Below are 25,445 nucleotides of genomic sequence, written 5' to 3'. Positions count from 1 at the left end.
TGTGTAAAACTTCATTCAGAGTGATACACATCAATCTGGCATGAGCCAGGTTATAATAACGAAACATTCTGACTTGTTCATCACCCCCTGTCATTAGGTGGCAGAAGTGTCTTGCCCCAAGGTACAACAACAGCATGACTTTTGGGTAGTATGCCAGAGTAGCTACTAACCTTCCCTCACAGTTTTTTACGATTGAATAAACACTAAAATCTAAAGTTTAGCCCAATTATCAAAACCTTATACTCAAGGAGCAAAACTCGGCCTCAGATCTGCACCACTGTAACACAATAAGTCAATTCACACTTTGTGCAAAACAACACACACAGTGATTTACAACACTCAACACACTTGTATGTATTTAGACACAGAAGTATGTCAAGATGTCACTTCTTTGCAATTCTAAAGCACTGACTGTCAAATGACCACACCCATGTGCAAACTGACCACACCCATGTGCAAAATGACCACACCCATGTGCCAAATGACCACACCCATGTGCCAAATGACCACACCCATATGCCAATCCATTGAACACTGTCATCGGGTGACTGGAATTTTTTTTCTTTTTCGCCATGTTGGCTTGAGTATATGGAAAAAAATAAATGACGTTGTCAACAGCATTAGTCTTGTGTCCTTTGTGGTGTCTACAGTCACACATACAAGTGTGTGTAGTGTTCACAGTGTGTATTGTTTTGCACAAAGTGTGAGCAGACATTGTGTTTCCAGTTGAGCAAATCCGAGCCATGTTTTGCAAATTCACGGTGTACTTCACCCATACGACTCTGTGCACTTAGAAGCAGAATTAGCCGAAAGTGTTTAAGGTTTTCCACATCAGTGTGTAACTGGTGTGTAACTGGTGTGTAACTGGTGCAAACATAGTTAAGTCATATGCAACGTGTGTGTTTCACATGGTAAGAAAATATGGTTTTGATCAATTAGTGTATCGTTTTTACAAGTGTTTCATTTTGCAAAGGAGCTAAGGTGTTTTGCTAATTGGGTTTGTGGTTGTGCTAATTGTGTGTAGGGTTTTGCTAAATAAAACAAAACCATCAAAATTGTGTTTATTCAATCGTAAAAAACTGTTATATTCATCAAAATAATAGGACGGGGGTGAGAACGCTGGTCATTATCAGTCTGCATGAATAAGCCAGACTAGGTTCAAGTCCCACCTGGGTTGAAATGTTATAGAACCAATAATCTTGAGGAACCAGAATTGTTAAACTTTAGCTGTTCCACATTCTACTTGTCAAATTTCTTAACCATTGTAATCTCCATAACAGACATTTAAGGCTGAACTGATATGAAGGTTCTACAATGTACAACGCTGTGATATAACTTCTGCTAAATCCATGTTACTGTGACAAAAACAAAACATAAATTGGACTCCCCTGGATTAAAGACGTTCATGTCAAAAGGGTGTAAAAAAAATTGCCAGTTCAAAGTGCAAATCCTTTTACTTCTCTGGAGAGTGTCACTTGACCAATCCGATATATTTAAACAAGTCTGACATTGTATTGCAGTTAGATGACTTCCAACCCTATATATCAGAACCCTCCCACCTTCTCCACCACCATTTCCGCCTCTGTTTCGGCTCCATCCCTCCATGCCAAACCTCACTGCCAACTGCCCCTAACCCCTGCCTCCCCCTGGCTCTGGCTGACCAGCAACCAATTACACGGGAACTTGGCAAACGTGAGGACATCCAGTCATTAAAAGGGCTTAACATTGGCACAAGGGGGGCTTGTAAAAGGGGGGCGACTGACAACGAAAATTTGGCAAAGATCGTCCATGATATTGTACGAGACCAGATGTTGTCATTCAAACGGAGGAACAAGATATCGTGGCTGCAGGGTAAGATATGTTACGGAGCTTTTCAGCGCTATTGTCAAGTTGAAAGTGATGACAGAAAGTTTCAGAGCTGTTGAAGATTGGATTTGAGAGATTTTGAGGGGAAATAAGGTTGGAGTTGTGAAAAATGCTTGTGGTCTGTCAACACAAATCTGGGATCCATTTTGAAATTTGCATGAATATGAGTAACCAATGGTGGATCTGCAGATTCAAGCAGAATCCACAGGGTAATGTAGATTTGATTGATAGTATTCAGCCATGTGTTTTTAGATTACGGGGTTTGAAAGTCACATATCTCCTTCTTTAGCCACACTTGCCCTGGGCCCATTCTATACCAGCTGACGTTCTGATCTGCTACTACCAAGAACTTCAAACTTTTGGTAGAATTTGGCAATTTTTCTGTTCCTTTTTATCATCACCATATTATACTTATAATTTGAACTAGTTGACATCATTTCTCTGGCATTAAGCTGTCTAGGCTAGCTACAAGTTTATAGAATGCATTTACATACTAACCCATTAGGGTTATTTGGGCTTGGGACAGGGTCGCTAACCCGGATGCTCTAATGCTAATAAATACATTAGATCCACAGACCCTTTTGGAGACATCTCTTACAAATACAAACAAGATTTGACCAACGAACTGATTTTGCGGTACGATCTGTGACTCGAGGCACGACTGAATGTGACTCACTTTCAGTAAAGAATGGGAGAAGTGCGTATATCAAATACACACAAATATATCTCCTCCTTCAGACAGATATACTGTGTCCAGCGAGTAGTGACCAGAGAGTCCGAGTTAGCTTACGTTGAGGGACGAGAGAGGGATTACACAGATATTTAAATGGAGATTGATATGTTTTATATACTGTATATTATACTGAGTATTGATTGAATATCTTGATATAATGTATTGAGTCAAAGGTAGATGAAAAGATGAAGAAAAGAAAAGATGACAGGAATAACGTTAGGCCCTATTGATCGTGGTACACAAAACACAGACTGGATGAGGATTCTGTCTGTACAAAGTCTCCACTACACTATAGGACACATCTGCTCATACAATCCAGCGAATATATACCTTTTACACATGGCTCATTTGTACATTATTCTCATATGACCCAACAGCTGTTATATGAGAGGTGGTCATATATGTCAGAGTAATTGCTACATTAATTAAATTGATTGAATATAGAAGTGTTGATTGTTAAAGGGGGTGTACAAGATTTTTCATTTAATAAAGTAAATCTGTTTTGAGCCAGCACAGATATATTGTCAAAGCAGCTGTTGGGGTCATAATATGGAAGACTGCTGCCTGCATCTAATTATAGAGTGTTTTTATCAAACCAGGAAGTGCACTGTTCACATGCTGGTTGTTTTAGCGTTACCGTGACAGCAAAAATCCGCTCTCTTCTCTGAAAACCAACTCAGGATGCTCGGGAATGTGTTCGGAAAGTGGGGAATAAGTTTGGACCACTACAAACAGTGAGTCAGAATGTGAGTCAGAAATACTCAGGAGTCTGCTGATGATTTATGAACATAAAAACACCTCCAGATCTGTGCGGGATCACAAGCCCGAGAAGTTTTAGGATTTTTGTGAGGCGCAGAGAAACAGGATTAATGTCTTATAAAAGCATGAACGAAGCTAAATGCAACTCCAGGTACGTTTTGGATGATTACATGATTGAGATAGAATTAAGACACAAACAAAACAGAACTTGACCAGAGAGTGAAAATAAAATACAAATTAACATCATTTATACAATGAAAAACTAATTCATGGCATATTTAAATTAATATAAAGGCCCAAATTAGTCCAAAGTCTTTCCAAATTAAATCCGACTCATTTTTTCCATTTGTCTGATGTCTTGTGATTGCCTAATTTTTCTATTGAGCTCATACTCTGGGTCACACCAGCACAGCAACGCTCTGATTTGAGCCAAAAATGAAGCTATTTTTCAGACTAGGAAAACCCCAACCTCCTTTTTTTTGGACAATTCTATAGTTTTGAACTGGATTCGAGTTGGTTTTGCCGTGCCATATAAATCTTGAGACTGTTTTATTCCACACATCAAACAGCCAGTTGGGAATCGAGATTGGAAGAGTCTGGAATAGAGAAAACATTCATATTTATAGTTTCAATCCTTTGACATTGACTTAAGTATGGGATCAGAGTCCATTTTTCAAGATCCTTTTTTAGAATAGCAAAGAGAGGGGTATATTCTTTCTCCAAAATCCTTGATTGGGTTTAAGGAGGACTATACCTGAGAGTATCTGAGAGAGTCCGATTGCCCTTTAAATGGTTAAAGCTGACATTTCTACCGCAGTATTCTGATCTGCCCTCCATCTCAGGCTTGAACTATGTCACGACCTCACATGGACACTACTACATTATTCACATTTACTGAATGTTTTTTGTGAGTCCCTGTGATGGTTCCACATGTATTTTCGGGGTGTTTGAACTGTCCGTCGTGTCCTTCGTCGCCCCCTGCTGTCTCTGGGCAGAAAACCAGTCTTGCCAAATTTCCCGACATCGACCCGGAGACAACTCAGCTGAGAAACCCTGGCTCTTTTTTAATATTTGCCAATGTGAAATGTTTTTGTATGTGATTATACTGTCTTATTATGATAAAGAAAAACTATTTTCTGGGAATGTAGGGGGAGCTCTATCGTCAGAGTTATTTAGTTCTGCTTTAACTGGTTGGTTTAATCGGAGATTTCCGGTGACGTCATTTCCGCTGAGTGTGTCGCGTTTTCAGAGCTGTTCGTTCTTAGAGCCTTTTACCGATTAATCCACGAATTATACACACTATTTACGCATCATATACACGAAAGTGAACGTTTGATTTCTCCGCAAACAATCCGGAGCCTCAAGCCGCTCGCTTTTCAGTATTTCGTGGATTAAAAAGCCCTCCTCACTCTCTAGCTCCAGCCTGAACTAGCGTAGCCTAGCCGCTAGCGTCATGGCTGGATCTACCTTTACCTGTTTGAGCTGTCATATGTCGAGTCAGAACCCTGGCTCCTTCTCTGATGATAGGTGCGTGAAGTGCAGTGTAGTGGTAGTTTTGGAGGCCAGGGTTACGGAGTTAGAAGCGCGGATCCGCTGTTTAGAGGAGCTTAAGTCCAGTTATAGTTCGGTTTTAGCGCGAGGGCTACCGGACCGCGCTGCAGGGCGTAGCATTAGCATTAGCAGTAGCAGTAAGGCCGAGCTCAGCCCCTCAGCGTCTCCCGTGCAGCCGGGACTAGACCAGGAACAGAATAGGGACCATTTTGTGACAGTTCGGAGGGGACAAGGCGCTAAACGCCGAACCTCAGAGCGCCGTGAGCTTCACGTCTATAATAGGTTTTCTCCCCTCAGCGATCACACGCCCGCTGAACACACGAGAGAAACTCTTGTAATCGGGAGTTCTATTGTTAGAGACGTGAAGCTGCCAGCTGCTAGCGTTAGGTGTTACCCGGGGGCCAGAATGGGTGACATCGAAGGAAACCTTAGGATCTTAAAGCGGAGTAGGACCCGTTTCCGGCGAGTCGTGGTTCACGCAGGCGGTAACGACGCCCGGCGGAGACAATCAGAGGTGCTCAAAGTTCAAGTAGCCGCGGTGTGTGACCTAGCGAAGTCGATGTCAGACACTGTAATATTTTCTGGTCCCCTGCCCAATCGGATCAATGCTGAATTGTACAGCCGTCTCTCAGCATTCAACAACTGGTTATCCAGATGGTGCCCTCAAAACAACGTTGTCTTTATTGATAACTGGAGTGCGTTTTGGGGAAAGCCCGGGCTCATGGCATCCATCCGACTTCGGAGGGTACATCCCTATTAGTTCGGAATTTGACCGATAGTCTTAGTCGTGTTAAGTGACCATCTAGGGATGAGCCCCAGGTGCAGAGCAGCAGTTCAAGACGCTCCTCTGTCGCTGAACTCTCGCCCGTTCTGTTACATGTGAAGTGTTCAGATTCAAGACAGATAGAGACTGTGTGTGTCCCTCGTGTCCCTCGTGTCCCTCGTACAAATAATGCCAAAAAGTCACATCTCAGAAAAAATATTTCAGGCGTCAGACCAAATAACTTAAGGAAAATAACAATCACAAATGACACAAATACACAAATGAATAAACACGTAAAATGTGGACTGCTAAACATTAGAGCAATTTCCTCCAAATCGCTCTTAGTTAATGAATTAATTAGTGACTATAACATAGATCTTCTAGCTCTAACTGAAACGTGGCTTCAACAAGACGACTACGTCAGACTAAATGAGTCCACCCCACCCACCCATGTTAACTTTCAGACTGCCAGGAGCACAGGCCGAGGTGGTGGTGTGGCAGTGATCTCCCACTCAAGCCTACTCATGAGCCCTAAAACTAACAATGCATTTCACTCATTTGAAAGCCTTATGCTGTCAATCACATGTCCAAATATGAAAAACCAAAAAGGAGTTTTGTTCATAGTTATCTACCGACCCCCTGGTCCCTACTCAGTTTTTAACAGAGTTTTCTGACTTTATATCAAACTTAGTGTTAGCCTGGGATAAAATAGTTATAGTTGGAGACTTTAATATCCACGTGAACATGAGTGATGACGCCCTCAGTAATGCCTTCAGCGCCTTGTTAGACAGCATTGGTTTCACTCAGAATGTAAATAAAGCGACTCACACTCATAAGAACACTCTGGATCTTGTCCTAACGTATGGAACAGAGATTAGTGACCTCATTGTCCTCCCTCAAAACCCTATGTTGTCAGATCATTTCCTAATTACCTTCCAGTTTATTCTTAAAGATCATCCAGTCCCACAAAATAAAGTTATAATGAAAAGGACAATATCTGAAAAATCTATCTCAAAATTCAAAGAAATAATAGAGCCAATATTCAGAGACATGTCATGTGATCCTGCTGAGAACAGTTTTAGTCCCAGTTTAAGTGATCAATGTGTCGACTTGACCATGAATTCTCTGAAGTCTGCTCTTGACGTTGTCGCGCCGTTAAAACAGAAGGTCATTAGGCCAAAGCGCGCCTCCCCATGGTACAACCAAGAACTGCGTTCACATAAACAAAAAGTTAGAAAGTTAGAGGGATTATTTCGTCGCTCTCACACCGAAGAATCCCTAAAAGCATGGAAAAGTTGCCTGCTGTCCTATAAGCAGGCTCTGCGTAAGGCCCAAACCAGATATTATTCAAATCTAATAGAAGTCAACAAAAGTAACACTAAATTCCTTTTCAGCACTGTAGCTAGGCTAACAAACTGTCACAGTGCAGTAGAGCCCTCAATCCCAGCTACACTTAGCTCTGATGATTTCCTCCTATTTTTTAATAATAAAATAAAAACAATCAGAGATAAATTAGATGAAATTACCCCCGCTATTAGCCCTGAACTAGCCCAAGCTGTAAATCTAACGTCCCATATAAATCCACCTGTAAACTTAGAAAGGTTCACAGCTGTTGATCAAGCAGAGATAACTTCAGCCATTATGTCCTCTAAAAGCTCAACTTGTGTCCTAGACCCCATTCCAAGCAGACTCCTCAAAGACATTCTTCCCCTAATTATAGACCCTATTCTTAATATAATAAATACTTCACTCGAAAGTGGCTATGTTCCACAGTCCTTCAAACATGCAGTCATTAAACCTCTTCTGAAAAAGCCTAATCTAGATCCCGACCTATTGGTAAACTACAGACCTATTTCAAATCTTCCCTTCGTCTCTAAAATCCTTGAAAAAGTTGTAGTAAAACAGCTTTGTCGCCACCTGCAGGACAATAACTTATTTGAAGTTTTCCAGTCAGGGTTCAGAGCCCACCACAGCACTGAAACTGCACTAGTTAAAGTCACAAATGATTTGTTATTAGCCGCTGACGATGGACTGGTCTCAATCCTGGTTCTGTTGGACCTCAGCGCAGCGTTTGACACCATCGACCACAACATTCTACTGCAGAGGTTAGAATGTGATGTAGGTGTTGGAGGAACAGCCCTCAGCTGGTTTAAATCCTATCTATCTGATAGGTTCCAATTTGTTAATGTAAACCAGAGCTCCTCACCAAGCTCTAAAGTAATTTACGGTGTGCCACAGGGTTCGGTACTCGGTCCAATTCTGTTTACTCTTTATATGCTACCATTAGGCAACATTATCAGAAAGCATGGCATTAACTTCCACTGCTATGCAGACGACACTCAGCTGTATTTATCAATGAAACCTGATCAGAGCGATCAAGTAGACAGACTTAGTACTTGTGTGAAGGAGATAAAAACCTGGATGACACTAAACTACCTGCTTCTTAACCCTGAAAAAACCGAGGTCATTGTGCTTGGCCCTAAGCATCTACGAGACGCTCTATCTGAGCAGATAGTCACACTGGACAATGTCAGTGTAGCCTCCAGTTCTACTGTAAGAAACCTTGGAGTCTTATTTGACCAGGAGCTCTCATTTAAAGCTCATATAAATCAAGCTTGTAAAACAGCCTATTTCCATTTGCGCAACATCGCCAAAATCAGAAGAATCCTGCCTAAAAGTGATGCCGAAAAACTTTCAACTGGTTCAAAATGCAGCAGCAAGATTACTAACAGGAACAAAAAGAAGAGAGCACATTACGCCAGTGCTGAAGTCTCTTCACTGGCTCCCCGTCGAGTCTAGAATCAAATTCAAAATTCTACTCTTGACCTACAAAGCCATAAATGACATGGCCCCATCCTACCTCAAAGATGCTATAGAACCATATCATCCAAACAGAGCTCTTCGCTCTCAGAATGCTGGCCTTCTGGTGGTGCCAAGAGTCTCTAAAAGTACTGTAGGAGGTAGAGCGTTTAGCTACCAAGCTCCTGTGTTATGGAATCAGCTCCCGACCCATGTTAAATATGCTGACACAGTCTCTTCATTTAAGTCCAGGCTTAAAACGTTCCTCTTCGAAATCGCTTATGGTCAGAGTAGTTAGGAACAGAAAGATAAACCCACAGCTTCAGCTACGCTGCCCTAGGAGTAATTATGCTGGGGGAAGTATGACAGCTTGAGCACTATCCTCTTCTTCTTCTGACTACTTATGCTATCAAACAATATTTATTTTTTGATTCCACTTGCAAACTGTTCACCGCCTTCTTTTCTTTCTCTCACTCCTGAGGACCTGTGGACCCAGATGCCCCTCCCCTGGTGAAGTGGTCCCTGCCCTGTGTGGACGGTCCCTCATCTGCCTGAAGAGTGGCTCCAGTTCGCCTCAGTCGGTCCCTCATCTGCCTGAAGAGTGGGTCCAGCTCGCCTCCGACGGTCCCTCATCTGCCTGAAGAGTGGGTCCAGCTCGCCTCCGACGGTCCCTCTTCTGCCTGAAGAGTGGGTCCAGCTCGACTCAGACGGTCCCTCTTCTGCCTGAAGAGTGGGTCCAGCTCGACTCAGACGGTCCCTCTTCTGCCTGAAGAGTGGGTCCAGCTCGACTCAGACGGTCCCTCTTCTGCCTGAAGAGTGGGTCCAGCTCGACTCAGACGGTCCCTCATCTGCCTGAAGAGTGGGTCCAGCTCGACTCAGACGGTCCCTCTTCTGCCTGAAGAGTGGGTCCAGCTCGCCTCAGTCGGTCCCTCATCTGCCTGAAGAGTGGGTCCAGCTCCAGTCTCCTTGTGTCCGTCTGTCCGTCTGTGAGAGTCGGATCTCTCCTTCACTGGAACTCCTCCAGGTTTCTACGCTTTTTTCCCAAAGAGGTTTTTTTTGTAGTTTTTCCTGGCCGAGAAGGAGAGTCTAAGGACAGAGGACCCTGGGACATCGTCCCTCGCCACCACAGACATTGTCTGACTTCATCGCCACCACAGACATTGTTGATTCATTTCTCCCTGTGGCCCTCAGAGGCAACTGTTGTTGTGATTTTGGGCCTTACAAAAATAAAATGATTTGATTTGATTTGATTTTGACCCAGCACTTTTAGCTGAACGATCTCCTCCCTGTGAGCTCCTCCTCCTGCACTTGGGATGTGGAGTGTCGATGTGAGCACTTTTTCACACGGAGGAATCCCTGGGAGAAATTTGAACTCCTCCAGGATCCTCTCTGCCAGGGGGAGTGGGTGGGGGTGAGGTGGTGGGGATTAGATGTGGTGGTTATTAATGCATTATTTACATAGGCTTCACACTGAGTTTCATTGTGGACAGACTTGATTAACGGGGAGAGTGCAAAGGCAGCACTTTTGGATAACTAGGATAAGGAGGTTACGCTCTGCCGAAGAAGGGATTTCTGTAGTATATATATATATATATATATATATATATATATAAATATATGTAGTTTGTGTGTGTGTGGACCATTTCCAAATATTGCTTTGTCAAAGAACAAGATTTAGATCAAAGTTGTGTTTCAAAGTTCATACACAGTCAAATTTCTTTTCGTTTGACCTCAATGGGTTAAGATGTGCACGGTGTGAAGTCTATTCATGTTTGTCTCTGATTTTAGAAGGGAAGTTGGGCCTAGTTTATTGTGCAAAAGAGTTGTACCAAAGATCAGGAGAAATCAGGAGAAAACAGTTGTAGTAATCTGCCTCCACAGCCGGGATTATGGGTTCAACTCCCATCACAGTCGATAAACTTTTTGTTTATATAATAATTTAGGATTGAGAATAATTTAGGATTAAACTAAATTAAACTAAATTATTCTCAGAACAATAACGACCGCTCAACTTGTCTCTACTGGATGAGAAACCTACTGCTACTTTCAGTACATCTTATGTGTGATACCATGAAATGGATGAAGAAGGAAACCAAAACTCCATCACGTTAAAATGTGATCTAAGTATTTGAATGTATTTCATTACAATTCTCCCTGGGCAAGACAATATTTTATCTGCACACATTACACATTATTCTTTTTAGAAAACTGCTTGTACTGATGACAAGCATGAAACTGTTCTATTCCCTCATATTTACCTAGCTGAATAGTTCCCGTCTGGTGATTGGCCGGTCACGGAGGGGGCATGTTTTAGTGGTATCCTAATTGAAAGGCACGGTTTCTATAGCTTGTTTCTGCAACGGACCATATCTGATTCATCATTAAGTCATTAGGAATGCTAATGTGAGCGCAGCAGTTTCCCTCGCAAGCTCTATCGCTCCTCACCACAAAATGAAGAAGTGATTCCCACAGATGGAATAATCATATAGTGACTAAAATTAAAATAGTAGGAAAGTAAAGTTACTCTTGAAAAATTTAAATCTAGTAAATTTATATCAGAGAAGGAAAAAAAACTCACACAAACTCACAATTTGCTCTCATTCTGATGGTGAACTATGTCATTAACATCCAACAGTCTCATGAGCAAGTTGTCCCGGCAGTTTATTTATATCACAGACAATTTTATTTTTATTTTATTCATTCGGTTCACAAAGCTGCTGTTACAACATACTTAGTGTTGTTTTTTCCCCCTCCCAATTTACTTGCTAAAATTGCACTTTAAGCCAAATTGTAGAATTCAACGTACATTTTACAATCGTAAACAATTTACAGTGTTATAATGGATGGGATGGAACATAAAATTCCCTGCAACACAAATATATATTTGACCAAATAAGAAATGTCCATACCTAATGTGATGCATTTTCATGGTTCAATGTTTGGATACAAATTTAATCTACCGGTGTGGAAGTAGAGAATTATCAACTATTCTTGCACCCTCTTTTTACTACTGTAGAAAAAGATCTTGAAAATGAACTCTGATCCCATACTTTTGTCTAAGTCAAAGGATTGAAACTATAAAAATTAATGTTTGTCTATCTGTTCCAGACTCTTTCGATGTCCAACCCCAACCAGCAGTTTGATGAGTGGAATAAAACTATCTCAAGATTTGTAGCAAGGCGAGTGACTCCGAATCCAATTTAAAACTCTGAAATTCTGAGTTTTAAATCGAATTCAAAACTCTGAAATCATCAAAAGAAAAAGGAGGTCAGGATTTGCCTTGTCTGAAAAAAAGACTTTGCTCCAGCTCAGATCAGAGCCTTGCTGTACTGGTGTGATTCAGGATATGAAGCTCAATGGAAAAATAATGAGAGTAATGTTGTGCCTGAGATTCCTGTACAGGCCTTACTGGCAGATGACAGACGGCTGAATCATTTTGGAAACTGGAAAATACTTTGGTAAAATCTGTGCTTGGAACTTGGAAATAACTAATCATAACATATAACCTAAACAAAGATGTTAAAATCTTAAATTGGTTGACCAGAGTTTTGCACCTAACAGGACAGATTTTAGGTTTAAAGTCCGGATAACAAGAGGTTTTATTCCAGATTGTAAGAGAAAAACACATGAAAAGCTTTAAAACATTAAAAGAATCCTTTGACTTTTATAGATATTTATATATTTATTCAAACGAAGCAACGAGCACAACTCTGTGGACTAAAATATTTATTAAAGCTTATAAATCAGAACAGAAGGGAAATACTATCTACATTATATAAGTCTATTAAAAATGTAGGCAGCCACACTACGAATTACATAAAATATAAATTGGAAGGAGAGGGCCATTTAATTTTTGGCGGACAACCACAACGGAGAAGCACAAAATCACATGTTTGGAGGGAGTTCTGTTGGAAAAATGTGTCATGTTTCTTTCTAACACCACGTCAAAGTGCACATTATTCACTTCCAGCTGTTGGAGAGGGTGTGGCAGCCAGGAGGCAAACCATTTCCATGTGTTTTGGAACTGTCCTGTTGCTCAGAAATACTGGACAGAGATAAATAAAGTGCTACAAACTGTTTTTGACATCATCATCTTCATCCCACTCGATTTCAGAACTATGTCTTTGGGCCTCATGGACACAGTTCATGGATATCTTTGGAATATACTCCTGGCAGCAGAGAGTGAGGCCATCACACACACAAAAAGAATGAATCAAACTGAGCCGACGATCAAGGACTGGACCAACATCATGGACTTACGTAAAATGCAAAAAACATAACATTTGGACTCAATTTGAATATTACTCAATTTGACAGACTCAGGAATAAATGTGACTTGTGGAGCCTTGATTTGATTTAAGTAGAATGTTTCTTTCTTTCTTTTGATTGCTATTATTGTTGTTTTTTTGGTCCTGTTCCATTTCATGTGTTTTTCATGTGTTTTAAAATGTTGAAGATAAATAAAAAGAACATTTTATGACATCCTAATAACAATAAACATTTGAATAAAGGTATAGGACTTCAACAAGAATATTGATAATATTACAGGTAAAGGTCCTCATTTTATGCAAACGTACGGCACATTTCATGATATTGTTTCTATTGGAAACAGCCAGTGGTTCTACTTTATTTCTGTACACTTACACATACAAAATGGTTCATAAATGTTGTATGAAAGGTGTTGGTGGTGTTAGTTGGCTTTTTTTCCCCCTCAACAATTCAAAAACAAGACCTGAGAGAGTAAATGAAATAAAAATGAATGAATCATAAATAAATACAGAGGACATCCAAAGAAATTCAAATCAAGACACACACGTCCAAAATAACCATTCCATATAGTCCAGAGTCAGGCAAAATGGTCAATTTTAAAATGAATTCTTTATGATTATAATGTTGGTCCGGTCCGTGATCGTTTTGGGATGGCCTTTTCCCTGCTGCCAAGATATCGATTTATTGTGTCCATGGCAGAAGTTTTGAAGCCCAATTACAGAGTTCTGAAATTGAGTGAGAAGATGATGTTAGAGATTTGTTCATTTCTGTCCAATATTTCTGTCCTAAAACACACAAAAGTGGTGGGCCTCCTGACAACCACAATTTCGTGAACATTTAGCATTTATATTTAGTGGAACATAATTACCATACAGACAGGCATTTTCAGACACTTGAAAACCTTTTTTTTTGCTATAATTTTCTCAGGTCCAGTATATTTGATCTTTATACTAATCACAAACACTAATCAGCCATTACGACATTTTAAAATTCTGCCGTTCTTTTGTACGATTAAGTTTTGTGTTCCCAGAACCACAGCTGACAGGAAGCATTCCGACTGCTCTGATATTTGAGCAGTTAATGCATTTGGGATTGTACATTTGCTTACGTTAGTGAGCAAATGCAAAATGGTGGAGGGTGGCATATTTGTCATGTGACTGGCACAAAAACTCAATCGCTCTAAACTTTCCCATATGTCTTTTGATTTTCCAGCCCCATTAACACATTTGCCGACATGTTGTCTTCATTTTGCTGGTGTAAGAGAGCGAAGGTGCAAAGTAGCTCAGAATTACAAAGCAGATTGGGGATTTAGATATTAGCGGCCTGTGGTCCATTAGTGCATCTCGTCTTCTCTCAGCGAGCGCGGAACAACTGGAGTGCACTTGTAATCTGGTAAATAAGAGCTGCTCTGAGGAAGACAGTGAGAAAGGGCTGATTCAGAGGGATTATTAGTTATGGAATATAAAACCCAATCAGTCAAATAATTGACATTACATTCATGAAGAGTTATATATCTGTCATGTCACTGTGGCTCAGTGGCCTAATGAATAAGGGTTGTGGGTTCAAGTCCCCCCTGAGTCATAGAACCGTCTGTATGTCCCAACCAATGAAATCACAATACCGTGGAATTTACTTTTTGATATTTGACTGGATTTTAAAATCAAAATGATGATATATACTATATATTACTTAATATCATCAACGTCACCATAATTATGACAGAGAAATTCCCAGCACACATGAACAGTTTATTAAGTTTATTTGTAGAGCACTATTTGTACATAAAGTAATTCTCAGAATAGCAAAACCACATTAAAATCACAATACACACAGATAAACATGGAGTATTTTTATGAAATGTACTTCAAAAGGTCAGAGTGATGATAAAAGGCTCAGCCACTGATTCATGGGGGTCATGTGTTAGCTGGTAAAAAGGTTTGAACGAAAAACAAAAGATTTTTCAGTATTTTTTAAAGTAAATGGACGCTACCAAAATATTTATAACTGTTTATGGTTTCGCGTCTTTGCCTGCTCCTTTGTGATCTCGCTAACACACCAACAATCTATCAATCTATTTCAAAATATATATACTTCTATAGTAAACACAGTTTTGAGCCTAGACTGTTCACAAGTAGAGGAATGTAGGCGGGGATAGGGGGTAGGTGAAAACAGTATAATACAGGATTACTCAAACTTGCACAAATCAAAATACAATTCTGAATAAACTAATAATGAGGAAACACTTGTAAAAAGGGTAAAACGTGTATTTTTTTTGCCATTTTCTCTTTATTCAAAGTTAGAAGAACGGAATCAAAAACAGAAAGTCAAGGCGTCTCCAACAAAGACCTCGGCGTTCTCTCCCTCACACAGTCACTTACAGTAATTGTCTGCTCCATCAATATTATTATGAGCTTGTGCTTGGACAACTGTGGCCCCTGTTGCCTGGCTCCGGGACACGCGAGCTGGGCGCGACATTAATCACCGTCCCCTCTGCATCGATTGCCAGGATAATGGTTCCGCTTATCGCCTTTTGCTTTTCCAAAGGGCCAGAAGCCACCAGGACATCCTCACCGCCTTTCACCCCGGCATTTTTTTTCATTTTACACTTAATTATTGTGTTAATATCATGATGAGACGTTCAAAATTCACACGTAAATGCAAAAATGTCATCGTAGTTTATCCCAAAGATATTCCGAGTGTTGTTTACATAATGGTTTGGGAGCATATCAGCGGCGGTTTAAAGGGGGCCATCCATCACTCCTGTCGCCGCCCAGTTTCCCTCTTCTAATCTCACCGCTCTCATCTTCGCGCCAAAGAGGAAAAGGTTAGTCTGAATCTCCACCGATCAATTAGAAAAAGCACCTGCAAGGGCAAACGAGACGCAAGCAGCAGGAAATGTTTAGAGCTGCAATATCCACACAAATGTAGCGTCTTTAAAGCGATGCAGCGTGGACACGGGGCATTAGTTACACGTCTTTATCCCGGGGTTTCAACGTGATGAAACATTAGGACTTTTGTCACAGCAATTAAAGAATACATGCTTTTTTCAGATGTTAGTATGAACATAGCAAACGTAGATCATCGTTCATTGTAAACGGCAAAAAAAGTCTTAGTAATATAAACGGGTTTATTGACTTCCTGTTCCAAACGGCAGAACCATTATGTATGGGCTGCGTGATATTTTAGAACTGTACATGTTCAACCCAGAGTCACAACTTTTTGAATAATGGCAAGTAAGAACAAGGACAGTTGCAGGACGAAACAGGATTACTCAAACATGCAAGAATAATGAGGGAATACCATATGAATATGTTTGTTTGTTTTTAATGATCTCAACAGCAGAGCCCAGTGGCCTAATGGATAAGGCATCAGCCTCCGGAGCTGGAGATTGTGGATTCAAGTCCCACCTGGGTTGTCCAGTGTCAAGAAGTTGTAGCAGTTTTCTAAAAAAAAAATTAAAAATAAAGACTTGTTCAGATAACTCCGGTGGAGCTCTGTTGAATCCCCTCTTTGTGTGCTGATTTGAGCAGATGCTGGTAGCTTCTCCTTCCAAACGCAGACTGCTGTTCATCGGTCAAGCACAGATCACTAGAGTTTTAGCAAATGGCCATTTTCACACCTGCGCAAACTTAAAAGTGTGTAGAACTTCATGGAACTGTTTTGAAGGGACAGAAAATAGTTCCCAAGTGTGCGAACAGTGAGATTTGCATAGCAGCCCCCAGCACACTACTGCACTAATAAGTCAGCTGCTAGTTGGCGTCCGTCCTGCTCCCCCCCCGCCTCCCCCCCTCCCCCGGCCCTCTGCTCTAATAGGCTGCCTCCATAGGCTCTATTCTATCTGTCAATCTGGCTGAAGGAAGCGCACTCTGGGGACTCAGGGATCAGTGGTCCTTTAGGGAGAATTGGCGACTCCTCTTAAGTTCAGAAACATAAAGCCTTAAAGGATCTGTTAGTTTGACATGGAAAGCAGAGCGAAGCGTAGCTGGAAAAATGCAATTTTAGCATTATAATGATACTTTCCCTTTTCTTGGTTGGTGATTGAGCAAACAGTAAATGCGAAAGTGAGTTCCGTCTATAAGAATAATGTCTCCATATTGTTAGGATTGTTCAATTTTGGATTTAATGCATAGACTTGTTGGCATTAGGAGGATATCATAATTTGAAAACACAATTTAACACATTTGATAAATACACTCCCGTTTTATTTCAGTTGAAACCGATATTCTAACTAGAGATTAGACCTTTTAATGGCGAAATATTGAATCAATATTTACACTGTTTGGCATGTCGGGCCTTAGCATAGGGAGATATGTAGTTTGAGCTGAAAAAATCTTTACTTTAACACTTTAGTTAATTTGCAGTACATTTTGTTTACAGTAACTGAGTTTGTAGTAATTTCAAATAATACATTTAGGTGAATATGATCAAACATTTGTCTTACATAATATGTAATTATTGGCCCAAACATAATTATCTGCAGAGCTTATGGGCCATTGGAAGCTAAAATAAACACATATTGGTCGATCGCTAATGCTAATAATGCTTAAATTGTGTTAAACATACTTTTTCACAATAAAGCACAACATTGAAATCAGTAATGTAATGTCCAATACATGAAATTATACTTTAAACAACATATTATTAAATTACTTTAGACCTTTACATGTTGTGCTTGGAACACGTCTAGAAAAGAAACATAGGCATGACATCATTTATTACACAAAGTAAACCCACACCTCTTTTTCTAAACATTTACCAATATTTTTTTCATTTGCATACTCAAAATTCAGTCGGGAATGTTGTCTATCTTTAAGAATAACTATTAATTGCTCCCTCCTCCTCACACTATCACACACCATCTCCGGGGTCTTCTGTCTCTCCTTCCGTCTTTAATGAATGCAATGCTTTCTCACCATCAGCGCAAATCGATATACATGCACCACACTGTTCCTATTGTGATGAATGACCGACGAGAAGGATACCTAGCATGACGGAGGATCGGAGGGACGACAACGTACGGGAAGATAATCATATCAGCAGCACAGTCAATAAAGCCACGGCCCATTATCTATGCACAGAGGGGGGGGGGAGGTACCGTCCTACACACCACTACCACTTGCACATTCTGTCATTACCGTAAATTAGCCGTAGAACAGGATTATCCGTGAGTTAATTCAGCGCTATACATATTTGCGAACTGTCGGGTGTCATCTGGGCACTGACTGAGGAGGAGAGCTGTAAATGACTCCAGCGCACGCAGAACGGAGCGCACACCAAATTGCCTGGGCCATATCATTAATTGCGGTAAACGGAATACTCGGCGCTCCCTCAGATTATGTGTCATTACCAAGTGCCAACAGACAGAGTAATATAAAGGAGATGCTCAAATGCAGTGATGACAATGGCCACTAGGTGCAGGAAGCAAGCTAGTGGATGTAATTTACTACGACTTAACTGCCCGAGCTGAGCCAAGAATGATCTGACATCGGAAATCACAAGAACCAAGTAGTAAACAAGAATGAACATGTCAGTAACTAGTATCAAAACTTAGACCTGAGTAAGCTCTAATTCTGAGTGAAGTCCCAGAGAAAAACTATTGAAAGACGGCTCAGTGGCGCCACCTCATAAACTTACAATGGGCCTTTGGAATGAAAAAACTGCTTACAATATTATCCAAACATTTTTTTTCCCAGGAATTAATTTATCAGTGGTACAAAGTGACATTTTATTTGTTTATTCTTTAATATAACTGATCTTGATGATCTCAAACATGTAGTTGGACTTATTGTGCCCAATGGGAAATTGTTTTCCACAAACACCAAACTCGTTTGACAAATGCACAAACAAACCAAACAGCAATAGAAATATTACAATAAAGTGCACTCAGCTGGACCTGTGGTTGAGAAATATAAAGTCCAAAGCGGGCCCAGAGCGAGTGCACCTGAGCACCCTGTACCTCCGTCCTGAGGGCAGAAGGTTGAGGTGTAGCTCCGTCCTGAAGGCAGAGGGGTGAGGTGTAGCTCTGTCCTGAGGGCAGATGGGTGAGATGGGTGAGGTGTAGCTCTCTCCTGAGGGCAGATGGGTGAGGTGTAGCTCTCTCCTGAGGGTAGAGGGGTGAGGTGTAGCTCTGTCCTGAGGGCAGATGGGTGAGGTGTAGCTCTGTCCTGAGGGCAGAAGGGTGAGTTGTAGCCGTCTCCTGAGGGCAGACTGGTGAGGTGTAGCTCTATCCTGAGGGCAGATGGGTGAGGTGTAGCTCTCTCCTGAGGGCAGATGGGTGAGGTTTAGCTTTCTCCTGAGGGCAGAGGGTTGAGGTGTAGCTCTCTCCTGAGGGCAGATGGGTGAGGTGTAGCTCTCTCCTGAGGGCAGATGGGTGAGGTTTAGCTCTCTCCTGAGGGCAGAGGGGTGAGGTGTAGCTCTCTCCTGAGGGCAGAGGGGTGAGGTGTAGCTCTGTCCTGAGGGCAGAGGGGTGAGGTGTAGCTCCGCCCTGAGGGCAGAGGGGTGAGGTGTAGCTCCGCCCTGAGGGCAGAGGGGTGAGGTGTAGCTCCGTCCTGAGGGCAGAGGGGTGAGGTGTAGCTCCGCCCTGAGGGCAGAAGGGTGAGGTGTAGCTCCGTCCTGAGGGCAGAGGGTTGAGGTGTAGCTCCATCCTGAGGGTAGAGGGGTGAGGTGTAGCTCTCTCCTGAGGGTAGAGGGGTGAGGTGTAGCTCTGTCCTGAGGGCAGAGGGGTGAGGTGTAGCTCCGCCCTGAGGGCATAGGGATGAGGTGTAGCTCCGTCCTGAGGGCAGAGGGTTGAGGTGTAGCTCCATCCTGAGGGCAGAAGGGTGAGGTGTAGCTCCGTCCTGAGGGCAGAGGGTTGAGGTGTAGCTCCGCCCTGAGGGCAGAAGGGTGAGGTGTAGCTCCGTCCTGAGGGCAGAGGGTTGAGGTGTAGCTCCGTCCTGAGGGCAGAGGGTTGAGGTGTAGCTCCGCCCTGAGGGCATAGGGATGAGGTGTAGCTCCGTCCTGAGGGCAGAGGGTTGAGGTGTAGCTCCGCCCTGAGGGCATAGGGATGAGGTGTAGCTCCATCCTGAGGGCAGAAGGGTGAGGTGTAGCTCCGTCCTGAGGGCAGAGGGTTGAGGTGTAGCTCCGCCCTGAGGGCAGAAGGGTGAGGTGTAGCTCCGTCCTGAGGGCAGAGGGTTGAGGTGTAGCTCCGCCCTGAGGGCAGAGGGGTGAGGTGTAGCTCCGCCCTGAGGGCAGAGGGTTGAGGTGTAGCTCCGTCCTGAGGGCAGAGGGTTGAGGTGTAGCTCCGTCCTGAGGGCAGAGGGTTGAGGTGTAGCTCCGTCCTGAGGGCAGAGGGTTGAGGTGTAGCTCCGTCCTGAGGGCATAGGGATGAGGTGTAGCTCCGTCCTGAGGGCAGAGGGTTGAGGTGTAGCTCCATCCTGAGGGCAGAAGGGTGAGGTGTAGCTCCGTCCTGAGGGCAGAGGGTTGAGGTGTAGCTCCGCCCTGAGGGCAGAAGGGTGAGGTGTAGCTCCGTCCTGAGGGCAGAGGGTTGAGGTGTAGCTCCGTCCTGAGGGCAGAGGGTTGAGGTGTAGCTCCGCCCTGAGGGCATAGGGATGAGGTGTAGCTCCGTCCTGAGGGCAGAGGGTTGAGGTGTAGCTCCATCCTGAGGGCAGAAGGGTGAGGTGTAGCTCCGTCCTGAGGGCAGAGGGTTGAGGTGTAGCTCCGCCCTGAGGGCAGAAGGGTGAGGTGTAGCTCCGTCCTGAGGGCAGAGGGTTGAGGTGTAGCTCCGCCCTGAGGGCAGAGGGGTGAGGTGTAGCTCCGCCCTGAGGGCAGAGGGTTGAGGTGTAGCTCCGTCCTGAGGGCAGAGGGTTGAGGTGTAGCTCCGTCCTGAGGGCAGAGGGTTGAGGTGTAGCTCCGTCCTGAGGGCAGAGGGGTGAGGTGTAGCTCTCTCCTGAGGGTAGAGGGGTGAGGTGTAGCTCCGCCCTGAGGGCAGAGGGTTGAGGTGTAGCTCCGTCCTGAGGGCAGAGGGTTGAGGTGTAGCTCCGTCCTGAGGGCAGAGGGGTGAGGTGTGAGTGTAGTGATTCTAATAGCCCGGTCCTTAATGTCTGCAGGGTTAGGTGTGGGGGAGTCAGCTGGGTTTTAACAGTAAGCATAGGATAATATTTGTAAGATGATTTCAGCAGTTATGCTAATTGTTGTACTCACAATTTACTATTTCCGATGTTGTTGTGTGATTATACTATTGTGTTTAATTTGGTAAAATGCCACACAAAAATCCCCTCTTGGCTTAATTTCAAAGTTGTATAATTATATAAACGGACCTTGGATGGATCCATAGTCCTCTTCTTGTCAATCTAACCTTCCAACCTCAAAACTCACCACTCAAAATCTACTGCAGCCATCCAAGTGTCCTCTAGAAATGCATTTGTTAGTTCATATTGTTGCTACGCTAACAGTTGGGTCACTTCCACTCTTGCTAATGAGTTTGTTGGCATGGTCCCTCCCTGTATAATGACATTGTTGACACCGAAGCTACATATCGTGTCACGGGGCCCCTGGCAATCTCTCTGCAGCTGATGTCCTCCCTTTGCCACCGGGAGCATCACACAAGCACGAGCACAATTTGGCGTTGTTGGCAGGATGCACTTTAGTAACCCGCTGTTATTGTGCCTCTGTTGACAGCAGACAAAATTGTTGGAAGCTATTGTTGTAAGGAAGGATCTATATTTTGACATAAATTGATAGATTGTTAGTGTGTTCTCAGATAGATCACAAAGTAGCAGGCAAACACACAATACCATAAACAGTATTTTGGTCAATTTACTAAAACAAAAAACTGATTAGTTGTTCAAAATATTTAGTTTTTAGTTCAAACATATTTTCCCAGCTGAAATATGGGCCCCATGAATCAGCTCTACAAAACCAATCAATTTACTGGTATGATATTAGCCATAGCATATGCCTAATTCTTTGATACATCAGCCCTGGACTAGAGAAGAGACAGTCGGGTACCGTAGCAGCTTTAGAGGGTAAAATAAAAAGTACCTGATGACATACAGTCAGTGGTCCTGCCATGGGGCCTACATCCTGGTCCTGCAGCGCCGTCCTATGTGTGCTGATTCCGGGTTAAGTGAAACAGTGGAGCAGCGGAGGTTGTTCGTGGTAGCAGTGGCGTTGTAGCGCTGTACCTAGTCCTGTGCTGAGGCAAAGAGACTTTTATGCAGCCTTCTGGGTCCGGGCAGGTTCGGTCCCATCCTCCTCATGTGCACCTGGTTCAGATGTAGAGTTAAGTGTCCCATATTTCACGCTTATCCTGTCCAGGAACTGAGCAGAGGAGTGAGACCAGTGCGCTGTGGACCAGTCTGCATGGGTTAACCCGACTGCCGTCCTGTCCTCCGTGCTCACAACATGGCTGGTCCCGAGGTTCCTCTGGAGCTCCTCCACAGGTATACACAGTTCCACAGTACCACCTGCATCACACGATCCCATATCCATTTCAAGTTGATCAATTGATTCAATTGAGCCAAAACAATATAATTATTATTTTCATGCAATTCTTTGTGTTTTCTTGTTCAGATAAATAGCAGTGAAAAGAAGACTAAACAATGTTCAACGAAAATTAGCAAATGTCCCAAAATCCTTTGTCCTTAAACCCTTCTTCTCTGCAAGAAAAAATGACAAAAACCTTGAGAAGTTCCACAGTGAAGCAGAGACCCAACTCCCTCAGACGGACAGGCGGACGTGCTTCGATTTGCAGATAGACTGTGGTTCTGGAACCATTAAGGACAAGTTAAAAAACTGTTCGGCAGATGAAGAGCCGTTCATCTGGAGTAAAGACTGTTTCTCGAGGCAGTTGAGGAGCATCAGTATCCACAGGACATCATGTGCCTGAAACAGAACCACTCCCCGAGGGAAGTGGAAGAAAAAGATGTGAGCAGTAACGAACAGACACAGGTGAACTCAAATATTACATTATTGTTGATAGGAAAAGTAGTAAGAAGCAGAGGATAATGCTCAAGCTGCCATGCTTCCCCCATAGTTGCTCCTAGAGCTGAAACTGTAGGTTTTTATTTCTGTTCCTAACTGGCCTGACCATAAGCCTAAGCCTAAGAGGAACATATGAAGCCTGGTCTGAAGAGACTGTGTCGGTCATTCATTTACTGTTCTCTCTGGCTGTGCTCAGTATTTTGTGTTGTGTGTTATATATTTAAAAACTCAAAAAAAACCTCTATCCTGTTTATTAATACACTTCTCTACTTTGCCACTGGGGGCGTCACTTAACCCATATTAAAATCTGACACATTATGTTTTTGCTGGCAGGCTATACCACGCTAACCCACTGATAATGTGACACAGTTTGCAGGACTCATCAATTTGATTGGGAGTGCTATTGTAATAGCAAGCATCTCCCTGGCAGCCATCCAGCTTTTTCATCTGTGCATCTTTGTTTGAAAGGTAGAAGATAGCAGGGATGAGGAGTTGCGCCTTGCCATCTGGGTCTTGTGCAAATTAAAATTCAACCTGTATGCAAATAGAATTGTCAAAAGGCAACAATACTTTCTAATCTCCCGGCTTTTTCAAAAGACGCTGTAATAATTAAAAGGGTAGAAAGCTCAAACGCATGAAACAATGCATCCCCCAGTTCATTTTTGCCACATCCTGGTATCGTTTGTAATGAGTGGAGCGCTGATGGAGTGGTCTCTTTGTAGATGACATTCAAACAGTGACATTTGAATTATGTCTGTTTATCAGAGGCAGAATGGCCCCAAAGCTTTTGTTGTTCTCTTCTGGTGGGTATAGTCACAGGTACGCGAGCTGGCAGGAATCATTTTAATAGTAGTACACACATTTACGTCAGTTAATTGTTTGTACTACTATTACTACTACTACTTCTACTATGACTAATAACAATAATAAAAAGTTTAGAAAGCAACCTCCAAAATGAAAACAAAGAAAAATGGAAAAAAATTCTAACCCAAAAAACCCCCAATAATGATATTTGTTTCATGTTTATTTATGATTATCGTTAAAAACTAATAATAATAATAATAATAATAACTTTTATTTATATAGCGCTTTTCAGTGACCCAAAGACGCTGAACATAATAAAAAAAAGGGGGGGGGGGGGTATTTACAGACAGGGGGGGACAACACGTACAATACACATTAATATACAGATAAAATGAACAAGACAGAAGAAGTAGAGAGAAAAAGATGGGGATGTAACAGGGGGTAGAAGAGTAGGCAATGGGGTTGAGGAGGCTAGGGGTAGGGGAGGTCATAGGCTTGGGTGAAGAGGTATGTTTTTAGGCGGGATTTGAATGTTGTGAGTGAGGGAGAGTGGCGGACAGGTTGGGGGAGGGAGTTCCAGAGTTGGGGTGCTGTTCGGGAGAATGCTCTGTCGCCAAAAGTTTTGAGTCGGGATGTTGGTGCAGTCAGGGTGAGAGAGGAGGAGGATCGGAGAGCTCGGGAGGGGCGGTGGGGGATGAGGAGGTCAGACAGGTAGGGGGGGGCAAGGTGGTGAAGAGCTTTGAAGGTGAGGAGGAGTATTTTAAAGTTTATGCGCTGCTTGATGGGGAGCCAGTGGAGAGAGCGGAGAACGGGAGTGATGTGTTCACGGGACCGGGTGTGGGTGAGGAGGCGGGCAGCGGAGTTTTGGACCATTTGGAGTCTATGGAGGGAATGGGAGGAGATGCCAGTGAGGAGGGAGTTGCAGTAGTCGAGGCGGGAGGAGATGAAGGCATGGATGAGGGATTCAGCAGCGGGGAGGGTGAGGCAGTGTCGGATTTTGGCGATGCGGCGGAGGTGGAAGTATGAGGTCTTGACGATGTGGCTGACATGGGGAGTGAAGGAGAGGGTGGGGTCCATGATGACACCGAGATTGCGTACCAGGGTAGAGGGGGTGATGGTTGAGGTGTCGATGCTGAGTGAAAAGGCACCAGTTTTATTGAGAGTGGATTTGGTGCCAATGAGGAGGAGCTCTGTTTTGTCACTGTTCAGTTTGAGGAAGTTGAGAGTGAGCCATGATTTTATTGTAGAGATGCAGGTTTCGATGTGGCTGAGGGGAGGGTTTTGGGTGGATTTGGTGGTGAGGTATATCTGGGTGTCGTCAGCGTAGCAGTGAAAGTCCAGGTTGAGTTGGCGGAGGATGTGACCAAGGGGGAAGATGTAGCAGATGAAGAGGAGGGGGCCGAGGACTGAGCCCTGGGGGACCCCCTGCGTTACTGGGGAGAGGGTGGATGAGTGACCGGAGAGGGAAATGAACCCTTGCCTGTTGGTGAGGTAGGATGTGAGCCAGTCAAGTGCAGAGCCCTCAACACCCAGTTGGCGCAGCCTTTGTAGGAGGATGGAATGGTTTATAGTGTCAAAGGCTGCGCTGAGGTCTAGTAGTAACAGGATGTTGAGGGCCCCGGAGTCTGCAGAGGTGAGGAGATCGTTGAGTACTTTGACCAGGGCTGTTTCAGTGCTGTGAAGTGGGCGGAAGCCAGATTGGAGGGGTTCATAGAGGTTGTTTGACTGGAGGTGGGTGTGAAGTTGGGCGGCGACGATGCGTTCCAGCGTTTTTGAGAGGAACGGCAGATTGGAGATGGGGCGGTAGTTGGAGAGGTTGGCGGAGTCTAGGGTGGGTTTTTTGAGGATGGGGGTGATGGAGGCCAGTTTGTAGATGGAAGGAACATGGCCGAGCGATAAAGACTGGTTGAAGAGGGTGGTGAGATGGGGGATGAGAGCAGG

The 25,445-nt window shown here is 43.4% G+C and overlaps 1 non-coding gene across 1 annotated transcript; it reads left to right on the top strand.

Moving 5' to 3' along the window:
* The first annotated feature begins 16,082 nt into the window (after nt 1-16,082).
* On the top strand, nt 16,083-16,155 carry trnar-ccg (transfer RNA arginine (anticodon CCG)). The gene has a single exon. It is a non-coding gene; the product is annotated as a tRNA-Arg (tRNA).
* Nucleotides 16,156-25,445: the final 9,290 nt, after the last annotated feature.

Source organism: Eucyclogobius newberryi, unplaced genomic scaffold (assembly GCF_026437365.1).
Source record: "Eucyclogobius newberryi isolate DKJ021-1_F unplaced genomic scaffold, fEucNew1.0.hap1 SCAF_1, whole genome shotgun sequence".
NCBI lineage: Eukaryota > Metazoa > Chordata > Actinopteri > Gobiiformes > Gobiidae > Eucyclogobius > Eucyclogobius newberryi.
This window is presented reverse-complemented; position numbering and strand designations above follow the sequence as displayed.